We start from the raw sequence: 22,601 nt of genomic DNA on the forward strand, positions 1-22,601 counted from the left end.
GCGGGGCGAGCGGGCGGGGCGGGGCGGCCACCCGAGGGGGCGGGGCGAGCGGGGCGGGCGGGCGGGGTGCGGCGGGCGGGGGCAGGGCCTGGGCGCCTCGCCAGACGCCAGGGCCTACCCCGACGGTTTCAGCGCCAGCTTCTGCGTGAGGTTTGGCTGTTCACAGCCCGTACTCCAGCTCATCTTCTGGGAACAACCCGAGGAGGCAAGCCAGGTAGTAATACTCAGTTGAGGAAACGGGAAGACACAACAAAACTTAAGGTTCTTGTCTTCCCATCATACAGAAAATCATTTATTGAGCACACGTACTAGTGCTAGGCATCGTCCCAGGGCTTGAGAATGGAGCAGTAACATGCTGGCAGGGTTGGCAAAAGGAAATAATAAAATGGAATAGAAAAAATAATAAAATAAAATAAAATAAAATAAAATAAAATAAAATATAAATAAATAAATAAATATAAAATATAAAATAAAAAAAATAAAATCCCTGCCCCTCCTGGAGTTTATACACCAGGAGACAAATTAAAAGCTCAAATGAAATACACAAAAGATACTTATAAATGATACTTAGATACTTATAAATGCCAAAGAAAAACAAATTAAGAGAGGAGCTTGAGAAGTGCAGGAGGTTGGGCCAGGCAAGGCCAGAGGAAGTGACATTGTAAGTGAAGGCCCGAAGGGAATGAGAGAGGGAGACAGGCAGCTAACCCGGGAACGTGGGCCAGGCCTTGAGTCTAGAGGATGCCCCATGAGTTTCTTTGTGGCCAGGAAGAGTGTGGTGTGTGAGGCCAGGTTGAAGTGAGAGAGAGGCAGAGAGGCATGTCGGGCAGTGCTGCCCCTTGGGAGGATTTGGCTTCTTCTCTGAGACTCGTAGAGGGACTTGTTGGACGTAAAGTTGTTCTGGTCACTGGGTGAGGGCGAGTTGGGGGAGAGCCAGCAAAGGTTGAAGTAGGGAGACCATTTAAGAAGTGATGGCAGAAATGGGCTGAGAGGTGAAAGTGGCTTGGACCAGGGTGAGGGGGAACAGTGGTTAGATGCAGGATGTGTGGTATTAGGGACAGTCCTGCAGACAAGAAGTACCCCTAATTGGAGGCAGGTTGTGGGAGTGGCTACAAGGGTGACTACAAGATTTTGGCTGAAGCAACAAGTTATTCATTTTGTGCGGAGTTCCTTCCATGCTCACCTCATTTTAATACAACAATCCCAGGCCATAGTTGTAAAATTGTCATTTTACAGAGGGGAGAAATAAACTTAAGTGATTAAATAACATATACTGCGATCCATATATCTCCCAGGTACCGACATCTGACCCCAGAACTTGCATATCCTCTGCCAGCCCTGGCTGCTGATCAGAGACCTGCAGCTGATACCCCTTCTCCCTCCTCCCTTCAGTGTTCTCAATACCCCCACTGTCCTTCCAGTCATCAAAATAAGAGGCTTGTCTTCATTCCTTTCTTCATGGCTTCAGGGCATGAGCCAGCTGCACTCTGAGTCCCTGTCCTGTGGCTTCTCTGACTATTCCTTCCCAATGATCCCTTGTGGTCCTCCTTTCCTCTGCCCTAGGTATTTTCATTCACAAGGGTCCCAGTCTTGGCTCCCTGCTCTCTTTGCCTGTTCTCTGGGTGCTCCTGCTGTCCCCCATCTTAAGTCACCAACCTCGTGCTGATTGAATGGTATTCCTCAGTATTTCTAGTCTGTTCTCATTCTGGCCCTTACTCTCTTTCTCTGTTATTTATAAAAAATATATATATATATTCTAGTGATTTTCCTTTAAAAAAAATATTTTATTTGACACAGAGACAGCACAAACCGGGGGAAGGAACAGAGGGAGAGGAGGAAGCAGACTCCCCACTGAGCGGGGAGCCTGACATGGGGCTCCATCTCTTCACCCTGGGATCATGACCTGAGCCAAAGGCAGATACCTAACTGACTGAGCCTCCCAGGTGCTGGTCTCTTTCTCTCTTACAGCCCCAAACATCTAACTGCCAACTGAATATTCTACTTCCATCTCTGACAAGCAGTTCAAATTCAGTCAAGTTTCAAACTGAAAGACTTATTTTTCCCCTAAAATATGCTTCTTCTTATGGATTCCCCATTTGGTAAAGGTCACAGCCCTTCTATCTCCTCCTTGAATTGACTCAGTTGCTGAGTGCTGTAGATTCCTGTGTGTTTTCCCTCTCTCTCTCTCTCTCCCGACCCCATCATCCAAGCCATGCCTTCCTGGTCAGGCCCTCTGAATGCCTCCCCAGGACTCCTAAAGCACTAAAGCCTGCTATCTGTACTTGTGCTTGTCACCTCTGTATCCCAGCCAGACATGCTTTCTAAAACATACACCTGTGTTGTCTCTGTTCTACATAAAGCCCTTCAAGGCTTCCTGGTGAAATTGTTTAGCTGGTCCTCTCTTCTGAACCTGCCACTTTTCCAGCCCACCCACCCCAGCCCCAGTCCATTCTCATCTAGACTTCAGGCCAGTGGGGCCTTTCTCAGTTCTCTGAAAATGAAACAGACCATGGGCTGTCTTTTTCCCAAGATTTTGCAAACCCCCTAGTTAACCTCTCAGTCAGCTTCAGCACTCAACACAGGAACCTACCTCCCCCACCACCATTCATTTGCTCCCTTTCCTCTCTTCCCTGGACACTCATGTTCACTCATGTTCAACTCTATCCAATCTCTGTGACTCTTTACTCTGATAATCTCTTTACTAATTCGCTCTTTTCTGCTAGTTTTTGAGCTCCTATGAGCAAGGGCTGTCTTTTTTTCTCTGTTGCCCATGCCTAGAATCCAGCAAGTGTTATTTGTGACGGCTAAAAGATAGAGTGGGCTATGCTGGACCTGTACCATCTCCCTCTTTGACCTTGTTAATGATGCTTCTCTACCCCTTAGTTCCATCCTTTCACCCCTGATGTAGAAAGGCAAGTCTTACCAGCATGACAATACATCAGAATGGTGAAATGAGCTACACTGTGATCTAGCGTGAGGAAGGTGTCAGTGTATATATTTTATAGGGACTCCACTTTAAAGGATGTGAGGATCTGAGGAAATGTGACTAGTGGGGAGGAGGCAGGATAAAAGCTAGGCTCTGGAGAAACAGGGTAGGAAAAGGAGGAGGGGAAACAAGGACAAGTGAAAATTGCGACTGCCTGCAAATAGCAAACCCCACACATAGTGAAAGACAACCAGAGACTAGTGAGTGATGCTCACAGCATGCTGTGGGCTATGAGGTTTTCCTGACTTGCTCTGAGTGAGGTTGGAGCCCTTCTGATGTGCCTGTGACCCTTCCCAGCCAGTGAGAGTCACAGTGGTGGGCCACACCATTGCAGAAATGGACTAGCTGTGGGATGCATAGCCAAGATCCTGACCAATTCTTTATGATACTAAGTTCCCAGGGGTACCTGTTGAAATAGCAATGAAGAGTCTTTATTCAGAATGACCATGTGCCCAGGTAACCATTCTATAACTCTAAGGAGAAAAAAAAGTGAATAATAGGGGTCAACTCACAGTCTTCAACACAATTGTATAAAAATACTCAGGTCTCTTGTTTTAAGTCTCACAGCCATTAAAATTATTTTCCTTAAAATAAATAAGTAAATATAAAAAAGAATAAAATCATTTTCCTTTTCTTTTTAGCTTTATTTATTTATTCATGATAGGCACACAGAGAAAGGCAAAGACACAGGCAGAGTGAGAAGCAAGCTTCATGCAGGGAGCCCGATGTGGATTTGAGCCGGGACTCCAGGATCACGCTCTGGGCCAAAGGCAGTTGCTTAACCTCTGAGCCACCTAGGGAATCCCCATTTTTCTTGTTTCTTAAGAATGGCCTGTATTGCTATATACTTCCCTCCTAGGACCACCTTTGCTACATCCCAAAGGTTCTGAACTGTCATGTTTTCATTTTCATTTGCTTCTATGAATATTTTAAAATTCTTCCTTGATTTTCTGGTTGACATACTCATTCTTTAGCAGAATGCTCTTTAACCTCCATATATTTGTGTTCCTTCCAAATTTTCTCATGTGTTTGAGTTCAAGTTTTAAAGCATTGTGGTCTCAAAATATGCAGGAATAATCTCAATCTTTGGTACCAGTTGAAACCTGTTTTGTGACCCAGTATGTGGTCTATTCTGGAGAATGCTCCATGTACATTTGAGAAAAATGTGTATTCTATTGCTTTGGAATGAAATGCTCTGAATATATCTGTGAAGTTTATCTGGTCCAATTTGTCATTCAAAGCTCTATTTCTTGGGTGACCTGCTTAGATTATCTATCTATTGCTGCAAGTGGGGTGTTAAATTCTCCTACTATTATTGTATTCTTATCAATATGTTTCTTTAATTTTGTTATTAATTGGTTTATATATTTCACTGCTCCCAAGTTAAGGGCATAAATGTTTCTTGTTGGATAGACCCTTTATGATATAGTGTCCTTCTTCATCCCTTACTACAATCTTTGGTTTAAAATCTAAAATGTCTGATGTAAATGTTGACACCCTAGCTTTCTTTTGATGTCTATTAGCATGATAAGTGATTCTCCACACCTTCACTTTCAATGCAGTTGTCTTTGGGTCTAAAATCAGTCTCTTAGGGGCTCCTGGGTGGCTCAGGGGTTAAGTGTCTGTCTTTGGCTCAAGTCAGGATCCTGGGATCCTGGAATCAAGTCCCGCATTGGGCTCTCTGCTCAGTGGGAAGGCTACTTCTCCCTCTCCCTCTGCCCCTACTATTGCTTGTTCTCTGTCTTTCAAATAAATAAAATCTTTAAAGATAAAATAAAATAAAATGTCTTTTATAGACAGCATGTGGATGAGTCTTCCTTTTTTATCCAATCTGATACCCTGTGTCTTTTGATTGGATCATTTAGTCCATTTACATTCAGAGTAACTATTGAATGATATGAATTTAGTGTCATTGTAATACCTGTAAAGTTACTGTTTGCGTAGATTGTCTCTGTTCCTTTCTGGTCTTTGTTACTTTGGGGCTCTCTCTTAACTCAAAGGATCCCCTGTAATGTTTCTTGCAGGGCTGGTTTAGTGATCACAAATTCTTTTAGTTTCTGTTTGTCTTGGAAGCTCTTTATCTCTCTTTCAATTCTGAATGACAGTCTAGCTGGATAAAGTATTCTTCACTGCATGTTTTTCTCGTTTAGTATCCTGAATATATTATGCCAGCCCTTTCTGGCCTGCCAGGTCTCTGTGATATGTCTGCTGCAAGTCTGGTGTTCTTTCCCTTGTAGGTTAAGAACCTCTTGTCTCCAGCTGCTTTCAGATCTCTCTATCTCTGAAATTTGCAAGCTTCACTATTATATGTTAGGGTGTTAATCTATTTTTACTCATTATGGGAGGAGTTCTACCTCTTGGACTTGAATGCCTGTTTCCTTCCTCAGATTAGAAAAGTTCTCAGCTATGTTTTTCTTATATATACCTTGTGGCTATCTCTCTCTTCTTCCTCTGGGGCCCCAGTTATTCTAATACTGTTTCACTTTATGGTAATCGCTGACTTTTCCAAGCCTCCCCTTGTGATCCAGTAGCTATTTTTCTCTTTTCCTCATCTTGCTTACTTTCCATCATTTTGTTTTCTGTGTCACTGAGTCTTCTGCCTCATTTACCATAGCAATTAGAGTAGCCATTTTAGATTACATCACAGTTAAAGCATTTTAAAATTTGCCTCATTAGATTTCAGTTATCTTATTTCTGCCCTAAGGGATTCTCTAGCATTATTTATGCTTTTTTCAAGCCCAGCTACTATCTTTATAATTGTAATTCTGAATTCTAGGTCCAACATTTTACTTATATCCACGTTGATTAAATCTATGGCAGAGAGTATTACCTCTGGTTCTTTCTTTTTTGTGATTTTCTCCTAGTCATTTTGTCTGGAGAAGAATGGATGAACGAGGAAACAAAATCACACATATACACACACACACACACACACACACACACACACAATTTTGGGATCTAGTATCTGTTAGATTATATTCCTCTCCTATCTTTTCATTTTTGGTTTCTGATCTCTTTGGATTTGTCTAGTGTATATTTCACTGGGGTTGTGGTTGATATCTTTCATTTTATAGATATATTCTTCATTTTTGGCTAAAAATGTAAATGTAAAAATGAAAATTTAAAAGATTTGATAAAATGAGAAATTAGTTGAGGGATGCCTGGGTGACTTAACAGTTGAGCGTCTGCCTTCTGCCCAGGGTGTGATCCTCAGGTCCCTGCATCAAGTCCTGCATTGGAGTCCCTGCAAGGGGCTTGCTTCTCCCTCTGCCTGTGTCTCTGTCTCTCTCTCTCTCTCATAAATAAATAAATAAAATATTTTTAAAAATAGCTAGTTGAAAAGGAAAAAAAAAGAAAAATATTTTTAAACTGAAAGACTAAAAACGTGAGGAAAAAAACCTTGAATTCTATATACTGTTTTGCCCTAGCACAGGAGTTTTTCAGTTCTGTGTGATCTGTAAACCTGGCATTAGCCTGATGTTCCTGCTGGTCTTCTGGGGGAGGGGCTTGTTGTACTGTTTCTCAAGTGTCTTTGCCTTGGTGGAGTTGTACTGCCCTTACAAAGGGGCTGAGCTCAACGTTAGCTGTTTCAGGTTGCTCTATGTGACTTTTGTTCCCTGAAGGCTTTCCGTGCTGCTTTAGAGTATGAAAAAAAAATTAAAATGGCAAGACTGTTATTTCCAGCCCCCACAACCCCTACTCTTCAGTGCACCCTCAGGGAAAAGCAGTCAGTCACTTTTCTGTGCGCCAAACTCTGCAGACTCCTATAGTATGCACCCAGGCCAATCTTCCTGGGGGAGGGAGTATTGTCTCACTGTAATTCTTCTGATGCTTGCTAGGTCCCTGCTTGGAGAGTGGTTGCTGATGGTGCCATGGTTTCCAGTTTGTGACAACAGCGAGCTGAGAGCCCTCTCTGGGACTCCCTAATTGTAGCCAGCTTCCCTGCTTCAATGCTTGGGAACTGTGCTGCACTCATGTGCCCCTGTTCTTTCTGTGACCCCAGGGATCCTGAAACCACACTGTCCCACTTAGGATTCTGCTCCACTTTGCCCCTTGAACACCTTTCAGGCAGGAATGTCACTTACCAGAGCAGACTTCTAAAAGTTCCAATTTTGCACTCTGCTGCTCTGTCACTTTCCAGTGCCTTATACAGGCTCCCTCCCCCGTGGTTTATCTTCCCTTTAGATTCCTTTAGATTCACTTCTCTCCATTTCCTACCTTGGAAAAAGTGGCCACTTTTCTATCTGTAGAATTACAGCAACTCTTTTCTTAGCTCTCAGGTTGAATTCACAGGTGTTCAGATGCTTTGATAGGTATCTAGCTGAATTCAAGTGACCAGATGAAATGAGGGTCCCCTACTCTTCCACCATCTTCCCTCCTTCCCCTATTGACAATTGTTAACTAAGGGGTAGAATATCCATTACTTGGGGCAGGAAGCAGGGTTTCCTGCTTTTTCTTCCTATTTTGGTCAGGGGGTTCCTGTCATAGCACCCACCATCTTGATCCTATCTTGACCCAGCTTCTTGTGAAGTGCTGCTAGGACAGGCCTTGGACCTTCCCAGTAGCTGGCCATGACTTCGTTCTTGCTGGCTTCTGGGCATCCTATTAGAACCTAACCAACTAAAAAAAAACAAAAAACAAAAAAAACAAAAAAAACAAAAAACAAAACAAAAAAGAACCTAACCAACTGCCTCCTTTAACAGAACCTGTCTCACGGCTACAATTAAAAAATACAAGCTATAAGGGATGCCTGGGTGGCTCAGTGGTTGAGCATCTGCCTTTGGCTTGGGTTGTGATCCGAGGGTCCTGGGATCGAGTCCCACATCAGGCTCCCTGCAGGGAGCCTGCTTCTCCCTCTGCCTGTGTGTGTGTGTCTCTCTCTCTGTGTCTCTCGTGAATAAATAAAATCTTAAAAATAAAATAAAACCTATACTATCTTTATTTGTATCTATCTGTATGTTTATGTATATCTATATATGCATGTGTTAGATGTGTGTTATTTTTTCTACCTTCAGGTGGAATTACGAAAATTAATTTATAAAGAACTCTATTTATTTATTTATTTTTAAAGAACTCATGCAATTCTTTTTTTTTTTTTTAAAGATTTTATTTACTGGGGATCCCTGGGTGGCTCAGTGGTTTGGCGCCTGCCTTTGGCCCAGGGTGCGATCCTGGGGTCCTGGGATCGGGTCCCGCAATGGGCTCCCGGCGTGGGGCCTGCTTCTCCCTCTGCCTGTGTCTCTGCCTCTCTCTCTCTCTGTCTATCATAAATAAATAAGATCTTTTAAAAAAAGATCTTATTTATTTATTCATGAGAGAGAGAGAGAGAGGCAGAGGGGAAAAGCAGGCTCCATGCAGGGAGCCTGACATGGGACTCTATCCTGTGTCTCCAGGATCAGGAGATGTTATCTCTTACAGGATCAAGTTATCTCTGACAGAATTTGTCAGCAATAAAGATAATGTGACGGTTGTTTAATGTCTCATGAAATTTTTATGACTAATCTAAACATAATTATGACTAATCTAAACATAATTGTTAAGAACAAGTAAATTACAAAGATGTAAGTCAGATAAAGTTTATAAACTTTTCAGGGCACCTGAGTGGCTCAGTTGGTTGAGTGTCTGACTCTTGATGTTGGCTTGGGTTATGATCTCAGGGTTGTAGGATTGAGCCCTGTGTAGGACTCCCTGCTCAAGTCTGCTTGAGGATTCTCTCTCCCTCTTCTTGTGCCCCTCCCCTCATTCTCTGTTTCTCTTTTAAGTAAATAAATAAACAAATAAAATATATATTCTTAGGTTTATCAACTTTTTTTAAAAAAGATTTATTTATTTGTTCATGAGAGACAGAGGCAGAGACACAGGCAGAGGGAGAAGCAGGCTCCGTACAGGGAGCCCGATGTAGGACTTGATCCCAGGACCCCCAGGATCATGTCCCAAGCTGAAGGCAGGTGCTCAACCGCTGAGCCATCCAGGCGTCCCAAGTTTATAAACCTTTTAACAATAATTATGCTTTTGGTATGTCTACTTAAAAATATAGTTTCCAAAATATTTTTTAAATTTAAATTTAATTTGCCAACATATAGTCTAACACCCAGTGCTTATCCCATCAAGTGCCCTCCTCAGTGCTCATCACCCAGTCACCCCATCCCCCCCCATCCACCTCCCCTTCTACAACCCTTTGTTTCCCAGAGTTAGGAGTCTCTCATGGTTTGTCTCCCTCTCTAATTCTTCCCACTTGATTCCCCTACTTTCCCTTATAATCCCTCTCACTATTTCTTATATTCCCCATATGAGTGAAACCATATGATGATTGTCCTTCTCCAATTGACTTATTTCACTCAGCATAATACTCTCCAGTTTCATTAGTTTCCAAAATCTTTTTGGTAACTTGAAACCTTAAAGTTATTCTAAGCTAAATGATGGATATTCATTGAGTATATAGATCACTTCTAAATAAGATAAAATACTGAAACATTAGTTACTGAACATCACTCATTTTTGGCTTATTACAGAAGAACTGAAGATATTTGAGTCTATTACTAAATATTTTATGTGCTGCATTGAAAAACTCACTGGGTAGAAGAATGTACTTCCAGAAATCATAAAATGTATTCATAAACTTGTCAATTCATAGAATGCTAGTGTAACAAACAACCCACAATTCCTTTGTCTTAGTTTTCACTAGAAATTAAGGATTCTAAGTATTACAAATTCTAATCAATATATGTAATTAAAACTACTTAGAAATAATAAGTGTTAAAGGAAACAAACATTTGTGAAAAGTAAGTAAGGAAAGTAGAATGTGTTTTTGGGTGAGAAGTATGGGGACATCTGGTGGGCTAAGTTGGTGAAGGAAGTGACTCTTCACCTTGGGGTTGTGAGTTCAAGCCTCATGTTAGCTCTAGAGATTATTATTATTTTTTTAATGGTATGAGATATGAGAATGTATTTTTGTTAAGGAAAAAAATTAATTTTGTCTGAAAGTAAAATGGTTATTTCAGAATTAGGAAGAGCAAAATATAAGACAAAGCCTAAATGGTTATAAATGGATATATGTGGTTCATGGAAAATGCATCTTAGGAAAGTCATTTTTTAAATTTGTTAAAGATTTTTTTTTATTTATTTGAGAGAGGGAGGAAGGGAGGGAGAAAGGGAGAGAGAGAGAGAGAGAGAGAGAACACAAGTGAGAAAGGGGCAGAGGGAGAGGGAGAAGCAGGCCTCCTGCTGAGCAGGGAGCTCAACCCAGGGCTCTACCGGGAGCTCGACCTGGGGCTCGATCTGGGGCTCCACCAGGGGCTCAATTGGGGGACCCTGTGATCATGACCTGAACTGAAGGCAGACACTTAACCAGCTGAGCCACGCAGTCGCCCCTTAGGAAAATTATTTTGTGTGGTCAAACTGGCTGAGATTGGAATGAATTTATTCAAGTTCTTAAAGAATGGATTTTAAAGATCAAAAGTACACTGGTGCAAAATTAGAATTTGTTTTTTTTTCAGGGCACCTGGGTGGCAGTCAGTGAATCATCTGACTCTTGATTTTTGCTCAGGTCATGATCTCAGGAATCTAGCTTCCTGCACTGAGCATGGAACCTGCTTAAGATTCTCTCTCTCCTTCTCCCTCTGCTCTTTCCCGTGAGAAAAAAAAAAAAAAAAGAAATGGTTTTCTCTTTGTTAAAAGGACAAAGTGTTCTTGGACTATTGGTATTAACTTACTAAGAGATTGTAAAAGGTTTTCCTTGCCTTTTGGGTAATCTACCTGGAAAGCAAAGTTTTTTTGTTTTGTCAAAATTTCCTACACTTCGTCTTTATTCGTTCTTCGGTTATTTGGGAGAACTGAATCCTTTCAAAATTAAAAGAGTTGGGACGCCCAGGTGGCTCAGAGGTTTAGTGCCTGCCTTTGGCCCAGAGCATGATCCAGGAGTCCTGGGATCGAGTCCCATGTCCTGCATTGGGCTCCCTGCATGGAGCCTGCTTCTTCCTCTGCCTGTGTCTCTGCCTCTCTGTGTGTGTCTCTCATGAATAAATAAATAATAAAAATATTTTAAAAAATTAAAAGAGTTAGGTTTAACTCACAACTATGTAACCTTATGTTACATAGCCTTTAAAATCTATTATTACTTTGGTTAAATAGGTCATTAGCTATTATTTCATAATGATCTGTGATTCTATCTAATCAAATGTTCAAAGATTTTGACATTTTTGACAATTTTCCCAAATTAAATTCTACATGCCATCCTTTTGACCTCTAATTAACTTTGAGATGTCTCAGAGAGTCCTTGGAAAATCTCAAAGGATTTGTAACATGTTAAACTAATTAAGTTTATTTGATATGTTAAGTTACATGAGAAACACTATCAAATAAGAAATGATGCTCTACCTTCTTAGATTATATCTGTATGGGTATGTGTTAATATAAGTGTTCTAGAAATTGTATGAAATTCCTAGAAATCTGATATGTTTTGGTATAAATAATGTTATTAGTCATATTTAATTATCTTAAAATGTATATTATAGAGATAACCAAATTTCCTTGTCAATTCTATTATAACAAAGTCTCATCAGATCTTTAACCATGGTCATTTTTAACTCTTTCATCATTTACAGACGGTTGTTTTACTCTGATGCCTTTGCAAAATTGCTTTATCTTCAAAGAGGCTCTTGGAAAGGAACCTACCAAGTTCTTTTGAACACTAATACTGCTGCCAAATTTTAAGGTGTTAAATCTTGGGTGCATATTTCCTACCTAAAGAAGAGTACACTTGCCATTTGGTCTCATGCTAATGTTGGAGATCTCAAAATCAGATTGCTCAGGAAGAGAAGCAGCTGGCACCACCAGGTAGACCGATCCCTCCCAAGATCTATCAACAACAGTTCTTTCCATTTCTCCTCCCATCTCTTGACCATCTTTTTTTTTTTTTTAAGATTATTTATTTGAACACCGATAAAAAATTAATTTATTTAAAAAAAGATTATTTATTTATTTTTTCATGAGACAAGCAGGCCCCATGCTGGGAGCCCGATGTGGGACTCGATCCCGGGACTCCAGGATCACGCCCTGGGCCGAAGGCAGGAGCCAAACCGCTGAGCTACCCAGGGATCCCCTTTGGCAGATGTCTCCTACCTTGTTTGGGAGTTAGTGGCAATGAAATCAGGTTAGAAATTTATTACTTACTCTAAGGAAAATGTCAGGACCTACCTCTGAAGCCACAGCTGCCCAGCAAAGATCATTGGGTTTGCTTACTAAAGTTGTCTTAGACAAGAAAGTAGCTCCTGATGCTTTCCTTGCTGAGCAGGGAGGTGTTCATTCTGTAGCTAATACCTCTTGTGCTTGGATAAGTAGTTCTGGGGAAGTTGAGATACAACTGGATGAAATAGTTAAACAAGCCACTGGCTTGGGCAGATTAAACCTAACCCTGGGTCATTCTGTGACCTGTTTGATTTGCCTGGTTTGGGTCATGACCTTGACTTTGGAATGCACTCCAAACTTTGGGTCTTCGTTCTTCTTTTTACCTCCTTCTTCTTCTCCTCCACCTCCTCCTCTCTTCCTACTCCTTCTCCTCCTTCTTCATATTCTGGTTTGTTTGTTTGTTTGTTTGTTTGTTTGTTTGTTTGTTTAAGACAGAGAGAGAGAGAGAGAGAGAGAGAGAGGCAGAGACACAGGCAGAGGGAGAAGCAGGCTCTCTATGGGGAGCCCGATGCAGGACTTCATCCCAGGACCCAGAGATCACGACCTGAGCTGAAGGCAGATGCTCAACCACTGAGCCACCCAGGCATCCCTTGTTTTTATTTTTAAGTAATCTCTACACCCAACATGGTGCTCAAATTCACAGCCCCAAGATCAAGAGTTACATGCTTCACCGATTGAGACACCCCTGGGTATTATTCTTCTTATACTCATCATTGTAGTCTTTGTGGTGCACTATATTCTCTCAAATATCTTTTTTTTTAAGATTGTATTTATTTATTCATGAGACACACACACACACACACACACACACACACACACACAGATAGGCAGAGACACAGGCAGAGGGAGAAGCAGGCTTCATGCAGGGAGCCCGATGCAGGACTTGATCCTGGGACCCCAGGATCATGCCCTGAGCCAAAAGCAGACGCTTAACTGCTGAGCCAACCAGGCATCCCTCTCTCAAAGATCTTGAATACATGTCCACAAGGGTTGGCTAGCTGACGGGTGATCTCACAGAAATTGGAACTCCAAACAAAACGTGAAGAAAATGCCATCTTTAAGGATATGAGCCCAACTTTTTGACCTGTGAACTACACAAAGACCAAAGCAGATGACAAAAGTAGTGCTTTAGCCTAAATATTTGATCACACCTCTCAGTAAGCTTAGAGTCTGATCAAAAGTGGAGAACTGTTAAAATAACCAGATTAGACCCAGGGCAGAGTCACTCATGGTAAATCCCATGTCAGCAAACCAAAACGTAATTAAATTTCTATGCTGGGCTCTCCAGAGAAGGAAGGTTTAGATTAGCCAGTCATTGCTTGTCTGCTCAGCACAAGTTACCTGACTTAGCTCCAAGACTCCCCTTTGCTCCAGGTAAGTAAAGTAACCCTGCCTTAACCAACAGGCAAATAACTAGTGTAACTAGAAAATATCTCACCTTATACAGCTCTTTGGAACTCCTTTCTATCTGCTAGATTGTATGCTGCCAAATTCATGAATCACCAAATACAGCCAGTAAGATCTTTAAAATTTACTCAGTTGAATTTTGTTCTTCCAACAAATGATTTTAGTTCATTGAGAAAAGAATAGAGGAGGTAATTGAGAAATGAAGAAAATAATACCTTGCTATGGGATTTTTTGGTTTTGATACTGGAATTTCCTGATTTGGAATAAAATTCCCCTTTAAAAACATGGGTCATCAAAGATACAGATGCAGTGAAATGGCAGGACACCTGCACCCCAATGTTTCTAGCAGCAATGTCCACAATAGCCAAACTGTGGAAGGAGCCTCGGTGTCCATCGAAAGATGAATGGATAAAGAAGGTGTGGTCTATGTATACAATGGAATATTCCTCAGCCATTAGAAACGATGAATACCCACCATTTGCTTCTACGTGGATGGAACTGGAGGGTATTATGCTGAGTGAAGTAAGTCAATCGGAGAAGGACAAACATTATATGGTCTCATTCATTTGGGGAACAAAAAAAATAGTGAAAGGGAATAAAGGGGAAAGGAGAGAAAATGGGTGGGAAATATCAGTGAGGGTGACAGAACATGAGAAACTCCTAACTCTGGGAAACGAACAAGGGGTCGTGGAAAGGGTGGTGGGTGGGGAGTTGGGGTGACTGGGTGACGGGCACTGAGGGGGGTACTTGACAGGATGAGCACTGGGTGTTATGCTATATGTTGGCAAACCGAACTCCAATAAAAAAAAAATACCAAAAAACAAACAAACAAACAAAAAAACCATGGGTCATTGCCTGTAGTCAAGATTCTTTATGGGCCTGGGACCCAGGGCTGATTCTGGCCCCTGCAGAGGATTCATATTGTACCTGAAATTCTGTGAAGAACCAAGCCCCAAGGGTTCACTGGACAGAACATCGAGAAGCTGCCCAGGGTTTGGGGGCTATTGTCTGGGCCGGAATCACTGGGAGCCTGCAATCCTATTCATGTAGGGGCTTTAACAGCAAAGGGGATATACTGAGAGGTTCCATGAGCCATCACACATCCTTTGGGCCTGTGAGCTCCATGAAAGCAGGTCTGGCCTTTTTGTTTCCCCACTATAGATTCAGTGCCTGGAGCATCCTACTACACGCACACACATGCACACACACACACACACACACACACACACACAGTAATTAACATGTGGGGTATATATGTGTCCTGCTCAAATATCTGTTGGCTGAATGACAAAATGCAACCAAGTCTTGCAAAGGCATCACAGCTCTTTCCTCTTGTATTAGTTTGCTCAGGCCGCCATAACAAAATACCACAGACTAGTGGCTCAGGTAACAGGAATTTATTGTCTCACAGTTCTGGAGCTGGAGGTCATTTAAAGTTTGGCAGGTTTGGTTTCTTCTGAGGCCTCTCTCCTTGACTTGCTGGCTACAGTTTTCTCCTTGTGACGGCACATGGCCTTTCCTCTCTGTGCACATCTCCGGTGTCTCTTCCTCTTGTTATAAGGACACCAGTCCTATTGGGTTAAGGCCTCCCACACTTTCAACCTCATTTAACCTTAGTTACCCTTTAAAGACACTACCTTCAAATGCAGTTATTTTAGGAGTTAAGGCCTCAACATATGAATTTGGGAGTGGGACACAATTTAGTCCACAATACCCCTCCTCACTGTCCTTCCCCTATGGACCCACTGCCTTCTCTTTCTTCCCTCTCCACAGACCCATTTTCTCCTTTTCTATGGCTTGAACTCATTTGCCCTTGTAGAAGGGTCACTCAACAAAAGTGGAATGTGCTGAGTTCACAAGGCAGGAACCTGTGGCTTTGTCTCAGACCTGTTTTGTTTGGCTTGATGATGGGGCCTTCCTTTGGGTCACCCCTCCTGGTTTTGCCATAGTCCAAAGCACTTCCATCCCCTCATGCTGGCCCCCTTGGCTCGTCCTTAGGTGAGTCTGACGCCCATGTGCACATTAGAGAGGAACTCCCAACCAGGGCCTCTGAGTCCCAAAGTGTATGAAGATTCCAGTTCACACAGCTGGGCTCACTTGGTGGCTGCCAACTGACAGCCAGAGGAGTCAGAGATGAGGTCAAGGAGAGGAACTCCTTTAAGAAGGAGCTTTGGAAAAAAAAGTGAAGGAGCTTTGGTGGTTTGGAGGAAAGTATTGGCAGAGAAATAATTGGTCCACATCTTTTTTTTTTTTTTAAGATTTCATTTATTTATTCATAGAGACACACCCAGAGAGAGAGAGAGAGAGAGAGAGAGAGAGAGAGAGAGGCAGAGACACAGGCAGAGGGAGAAGCAGGCTCCATGCGGGAGCCTGACATGGGACTCGATCCCAGGTCTCCAGGATCACACCCCAGGCTGCAGGCAGCGCTAAACCACTGCGCCACTGGGGCTGCCCTGGTCCACATCTTAAATGAAATTACCAGCCTTTGTCTTTCACCCAAGCATATTTTAACCCCAATTAAGGGGTCTGCTTTTCACATAGTTATTTGCTCACCACTACACATACATACCCTATTAACACAACACTCATACACACACTCATTAAGCATATATGCAAACCCCACTAGGCATACCCCATGCTACCTACACACCCCACAACACACAGTTCCACTACAGACACCACATTAAGCACACGAATACTCTACTCACACCCACACATGTAATCCCACTCCTCACACACATGACCCCACTACATATACACCCAACCATTAACACATAATTCTACTAAATACCTCTCACTACACGTATGTCCCACTACTCACATGCACCCATTAATCATATACATATACACACATACACTAATAAGCGCCCAATACACGTACAACTTCACATTTATATACCATAGTACTCAGCACACATAGTACTCACACACACACCTCTACACAAACTCTCACTACTTACAATCTCAGTGTATACACACAAACCCCCTATACATGCACCCCATTACACACACCCCACTACTTGCATGCACGCAGCCCATTTTGCACACTCCCAAACACAAAGCCTTGCACACTCCCCCACACAACATTCTCAAGGGCTCCCCAGCACTCAGAGACCTCACTATGCACACACATATACACCCCCTTCTACAGATATGCACACATATCCAACTACACATACCCAACCTACTTAAAACATACACCTCTACAAGCACTCACACACATATATTTTTTCCCTCTCAATCCACACCACCGTACTCACAGCTGCTCACCCACCCATTACACACATGCACACAAATCCATAAACACATATACATAAGCTTCACTACCTCCTTTTCTACCATGTGGATGACAATTTTCTGCATTCTCCAAAGCCTCATATTCACAGCCTGCTTTTGACTGCCCATCATACCTGTCCAAATTTCATTTCTTACCATCCCTGCTCAGACCCCTTTCTCCAAACAGGCTGATCACTTTCCTTTTTTGCAGACCTAGAACCCCTCCTGATTGCTTAGTATTCGCTGTCTGGCACTTAGTAGGAGTCCAGTAAGTTTCTGTTACAATGAATTCTCTCTCTGCAAATGTTTTTTCCCTTCTTTGCCCAGATATGTTGCTTCCTTCACTATCTAGCCTAAGATTCATGGCCACTGCACAGTAGCTCCCTTACTGATGTTCTTCTAGGAAGTGTTCATCAATTTTATACCATACTCCCTCTTGCTTATGTACCAGGATGTCTAAACCGAACCTGTGATCTAAGCAGCAGATGTCAGATACCAAACTTAGTGTGAGGCTCCCTAGTAGTGTTCATGGTAGTTAATCCGATGCTTGTTTCCTGACATTTGAGCTATCTCACCCATTTTACAAATATAGAGAAAGTGGAGCCAGAGGTGGAAGGGTTTGGTAGAGGAACTATCCCCTTAATGTCAAACCTGGAGAGTGAGATGCAGTGGTAAAACTCAGAGGGGTGACACAATTTCCTGCAGAAAGTATGTAAGTTCAAGGGGCTGTGGCAGGGGACCCAGAGACAGCAGAGGGCTGTGGGTGGGTATAACCTGCTTCTCACTGACAGTGGGGCAAGGACATGTCAGAAAGGCTGACGTGGGACCAGTTAGAGCCCTTCCCAGGAGCACTGCCTGGGAGAGGAAGAGGATGTCACTGGTGAAAGTGGTGAAAGTGGAGAGATCTGCTAGAGAAGCAGGGGTGAAGGGGTAGCCTACTGGAAAAGGGGACAAGAAGCAGCAGCTGCAGGAATCCAGTGGGAGTTCTGAAAAGCCCCCGTGAGTTCCCACAAGGTAGTCAGGTGTGAAAGCCTGTTGCACCTTCAGGCTGTAGAGCCAACTCAGGACAGCAGCAGGCTCTAACCAAGTGAGAACCTCCCTGTCCACCCCCCTACACCTCCCCTCTGCTCAGGAGATGAGTGCATATTGCATCCCACAGAGAGGATCCACTTACACATGTTTGTGACTTAAAGTGATCATAGGACTATTTCCTAGGAATGAACAGTAAAGCCTGGAGGAGTTTTCATCTAGTCTTCATCCACTGGCAGGGAGAAAGCTTCCTCTAGCTGTGTCAATATTAAAGGAACAATAGGTGACAGAAAAGTTTCATTTTGATTACATCCCAGTGTCATCCTTGTTTGGCACACTGGTTACACCTGTATTTTCTATTAAGTTCCTTAATTTTAATATCTGTTTGTGTTCCAAATGCTATCCTTACTTTTCTTTAACCTGCCATGCTATCGGGGTTGTCTGGGTGGCTCAGGCAGTTAAAATGTCGGGCTCTTGGTTTTGGCCAAGGTCATGATCTTGGGGTCTTGGGATGGAGCCCTGTGTTGGGCTCCCTGCTCAGCGCGGATTCTGCTTGTGATTCTCTCCCTCTTTCTCTGCCCCTCCCCCCATACATGTTCTCTTTCTCTAAAATAAATCTTAAAAAAAAAAAAACAAACAAACCCTGCCACAATAACTAGTACTTCACTGGGGAGTTAATGTGTGGGTGCAAGCTGAGAATTTGGTAGCCCTGGAAAGAGTAGAACTGAGTGTGGCTAGGTTTTCACATGACGGGACCTTGCACAGGTTATTTCACCAGCATCACTGTGCAGCATACCCACTGCTCTTATGTTGGCTCCATGTTGTTTATCATTCTTACTGGGAGGAGTCAACCCATCAAATTCCCACAAAGTTTGGTTATTCCAAGTAATTAAATCTAGTAACAGAGTTGTTTTCAGGGGAGAACTGTCCCATTTTTACTGACATCTGCTAGACATTCAGTGAAGCACTGAATGTGTGTGTGGTTTTCGAAGTATATCTTATGGTTATTTGTTAAATTTTCATGCACAGATTTCAAGCTTAGGAGATATGCAAAAAGATTATATATACATCTCTATTAGGAACTTGGCAAGTAGAATATGGGTGATATATGGCAACAAATAAACCATAATAAAACTTAACTTTTAAATCACTTACAATTGTATAATTTAGGGGTATGTAGTACATTCACAATCAAACTATCACCACTATCTAGTTCCAGAATATTTTTGTCATTCCATAAAGAGACTCTGTACTCATTAAGCAGTCACCTGTTTTCACCTTCCAGTAAAATGTAAACATAATTTCTGTAAGCTGTTTTATCATCTTATCCATAAAGGTCAGGGTGACATTTCAGAAGAAAAATCTTCCAAGAAATCCAGTGGAAATAACTATATTGTCATATATGTCATATATTTGAAGACTGATTAAAAATATGGTTTAACTCTGGCTAAATTTTAACCCTATTGCTAGAAGTTAATTTTTTTACGATTTTATTTATTCATGAGAGACAGAGAGAGAGAGAGAGAGAGAGAGAGAGGCAGAGACACAGGCAGAGGGAGAAGCAGGCTCCATGCAGGGAGCCTGACATGGTACTCGGTCCTGGGTCTCCAGGATCACGCCCTGGACTGAAGGCACCCTAAACCACTAAGCCACCTGGGCTGCCCTAGAAGTTAATTTTTTAAAAGCATAAATCAAATGTACCTCATTCAGAAGGATTTTAACTGCAAAGAAATCTAAGAGACTATAACTTTTAAGTGATCATAGGAACAGAGTTGTCAGTCAAAACAAGTATCTATGTCCAAGCAATATTGAAAATTTAGGAACACAGAACAATGAGACCCACAATCACAAGACAAGCCAAAGGATGTCAGACACAAGAATAAAGAAAAAGGGAGTCAGGGGAGAGATGTTAAAAAAATAAGCTGCATATAGAATTCAAAACAAAACTGAAAAGAAGAAAAAAGGCTGTAGGCATGCAGTGAATCTCCACTTCAAATAGACATTTCTTAATAGTGACTATGGAGCACACGACTGGCTTTGTGGTCTTGACCTACATTAAACAGGAAATAGAACATCTTCCATACTGTTATACAAGGAAATATACATCTAATATAGTTTCTACTCCAAACTTAACTAAACCATAGTAAAGGAATACACATGCATAAGTCAGGAAAACAGGCATCAACAAAATTTTGAAAGCTGGAAAATATGTGGACAAGTGGCCAGTAATTTAGTAGATCCAGGAAAGCTGAGTCTGGACCAGCAGTGTGAGGAGCTGAGAAACCATGAGGTAGATTCATCCAAACATTTAGGAACCAACACTACCAGATACCTCAGGCCTGAAGGAGGATGGTGGGGAGTTGGATTAAGGAGGATGGGGTAAAAGGTATTCAAAATACAATCCCTGCCCCCACCAACCTTAAGTCCTACTTCAACATAAGTCAAGATGCTACTGTGGAGAGTAAAACAGAAGATATCTCTACTGGGGGTGTCACATAATTGGGCTCAATGGCAACCAGAAACATATTAAGTAACCATATGAATACCTTTTCCCCACCTCCCTTCCACGCAGTTCCTAGGTGCTGACATCAGACCTCTACCCTTCAGTCAGGAGAAGAAACCAGACCAACCAAAAGCAAAGAAGAGCTTAAAACAATGGTCTCAGGGGTTCTCCAACTCACAGCCTACCCAGATACCCAACAGTAAAAGAGCCTCCAAGTTGACAAGCCCCGTCCACCTGTGCAGAGCTTCCAGTCAGCAGCATCATCCCTACTCTTATTCATGAATACTAAGGATTTCTGGGAATGTGAGGAAAGCTTTTAATGTGAGCAAAGAGATCTAAATAAACAGATTAGAGCAACTTAGAAAAATAGTGGATTCTGTGGCTTTTCCAAAAACTTAATTTTCTGAGAGATAACATTCCACTCAAAACAAAAAAAAAATATTACTAAAAAGGAACAATAAGAAAACAAAACAAAGCTCTCAGAAATTAAAAGAATAGTAATAGGGTTAGAAAATCAATAGGACTGGAAGATATAGTTGAAGAAACCCCCCTTATCCCAAAGTGGAACAAAATAACATATGGGAAAATAGGAGAGAAAAGATTAAACAAAGCAGGTCATTAGAGGAGGTCCATCATCTGAATAGTAGGAGTTCCAGAAAATGAGAGCAGGAAAAGAACAGTGGGGAAGCAATTTGCAATGAAGTAATTACATTTTCAGAACTGAATAACATTAAGATTTTGATCAGAAGGGTTCAGAGTGCCAAGCAGATAGAATGAAAACAGAGCATCACCATGGATCACTGGGGGAAAACTACACTTCTAAGACCTTCAAGAAAGAAAAAAGTCTGGTCACATAAATATGGCTAGAAGACCACAGAGCAATGCCTCTAAATTCCAAATGAAAATGATACCAGACTGCATGCTGTTAACTGTCAATAATGGGAGAAGGGTAAAGGCACTTTCAGACATTTAAAATCTTAAACATTTTACCTCTCACACACATTTAGAGAACCTACTCAGGGAGGATGCCACCAAAAAGAGGGAACAAATGAAACAAGGGAACATGCAGGACAAAACCAGGAAACCCAATATAAGAGGTAAAGGGAGTCACTAGGATGGTGACATGCAGCAAGTGGAAGGAAACTCATCATAGTGTAGCGGGGCAAGGGCTCCATGACTATGCTGACCTTCTCCGCAAAGTGAATGATAGGCACAGGGAAAGTCAATGGAACCATCACTTTTATTGCTGAATGTTAATGATAGTGGATGGCAGAGACTATCATGGTATACGTTCCTAACATGAATGATTTAAACAGAAGCTTTAGACTCTTTTCTTCAAAATCTTATTTATTTATTGATGAGAGACACAGAGAGAGAGGCAGAGACACAGGCAGAGGGAGAAGCAGGTTCCTCTCAGGGAGCCTGATGACCTGCCTGATGACCTCCATCCTGGGACCCTGGGATCATGCCCCGGGCTGAAGGCAGACGTTCATCCGCTGAGCCACCCCGGCATCCCTAGGACTCTCTTTTTCAATCAATATCTTAGCAAGAGCATTTTCCCCCCTAAAACTGAAAAGCAGAAATAAACTTGCCTAAATTGAGGAATTCTGTATAGTCATACATAACTATATATGCAGATACACAGGAAATTGCTCACAGCAGTGGCCTATAGGAGTGATGGACCTCTTGGAAAGAGATGCGACTTTGCCATTCACCTTTTCATTTTTTTGACTTATGTGCCACAAATAGTTAATTGTTCAATTATATTCTCTAATTTAAAGATGGACTGAAAAAAAACTGATCATGTACAGCAAGTAGTTTTATAAAACTTGCCTCAGGTTTAATTAAGTATATAAAACTGTATTTAATATATATTAATATGTTCACTATAAATAAATGTGCTTAATGGATAGTGATGGAAACTGTTTCTTACTGTAGGTGACAAAGAAATTTGAAAGTGCTAAACCAAGTACCTTTGCAACCATAAAAACCCTTTTCTATAATACATACTGAACATCCACTGGGTCCTGGTTACTACCGTATCTAAGATGTTTGTGCACCAGAGGGTTGGAAGTGTATATGGAATCAGAAAACATCCATCTTTGTTTTAGTATTCCAGGTGCAGTGTCCATTTGTGTCTACTTTAGGCCTTCCTCTATAACTAGTGCTTTGGAGAACCCCTGGACAATTGAGAATTTAGGGCTTTGTAGAGCA

The 22,601-nt window shown here is 41.9% G+C and overlaps 1 long non-coding RNA gene across 1 annotated transcript; it reads left to right on the forward strand.

Moving 5' to 3' along the window:
• Window positions 1-76: 76 nt before the first annotated feature.
• Window positions 77-22,261, forward strand: LOC111091864. The gene is made up of 3 exons (XR_005376774.1): window positions 77-214; window positions 11,590-11,821; window positions 20,457-22,261. It is a non-coding gene; the product is annotated as an uncharacterized LOC111091864 (long non-coding RNA).
• Window positions 22,262-22,601: the final 340 nt, after the last annotated feature.

Source organism: Canis lupus, chromosome 23 (genome assembly GCF_011100685.1).
Source record: "Canis lupus familiaris isolate Mischka breed German Shepherd chromosome 23, alternate assembly UU_Cfam_GSD_1.0, whole genome shotgun sequence".
Lineage (NCBI taxonomy): Eukaryota > Metazoa > Chordata > Mammalia > Carnivora > Canidae > Canis > Canis lupus.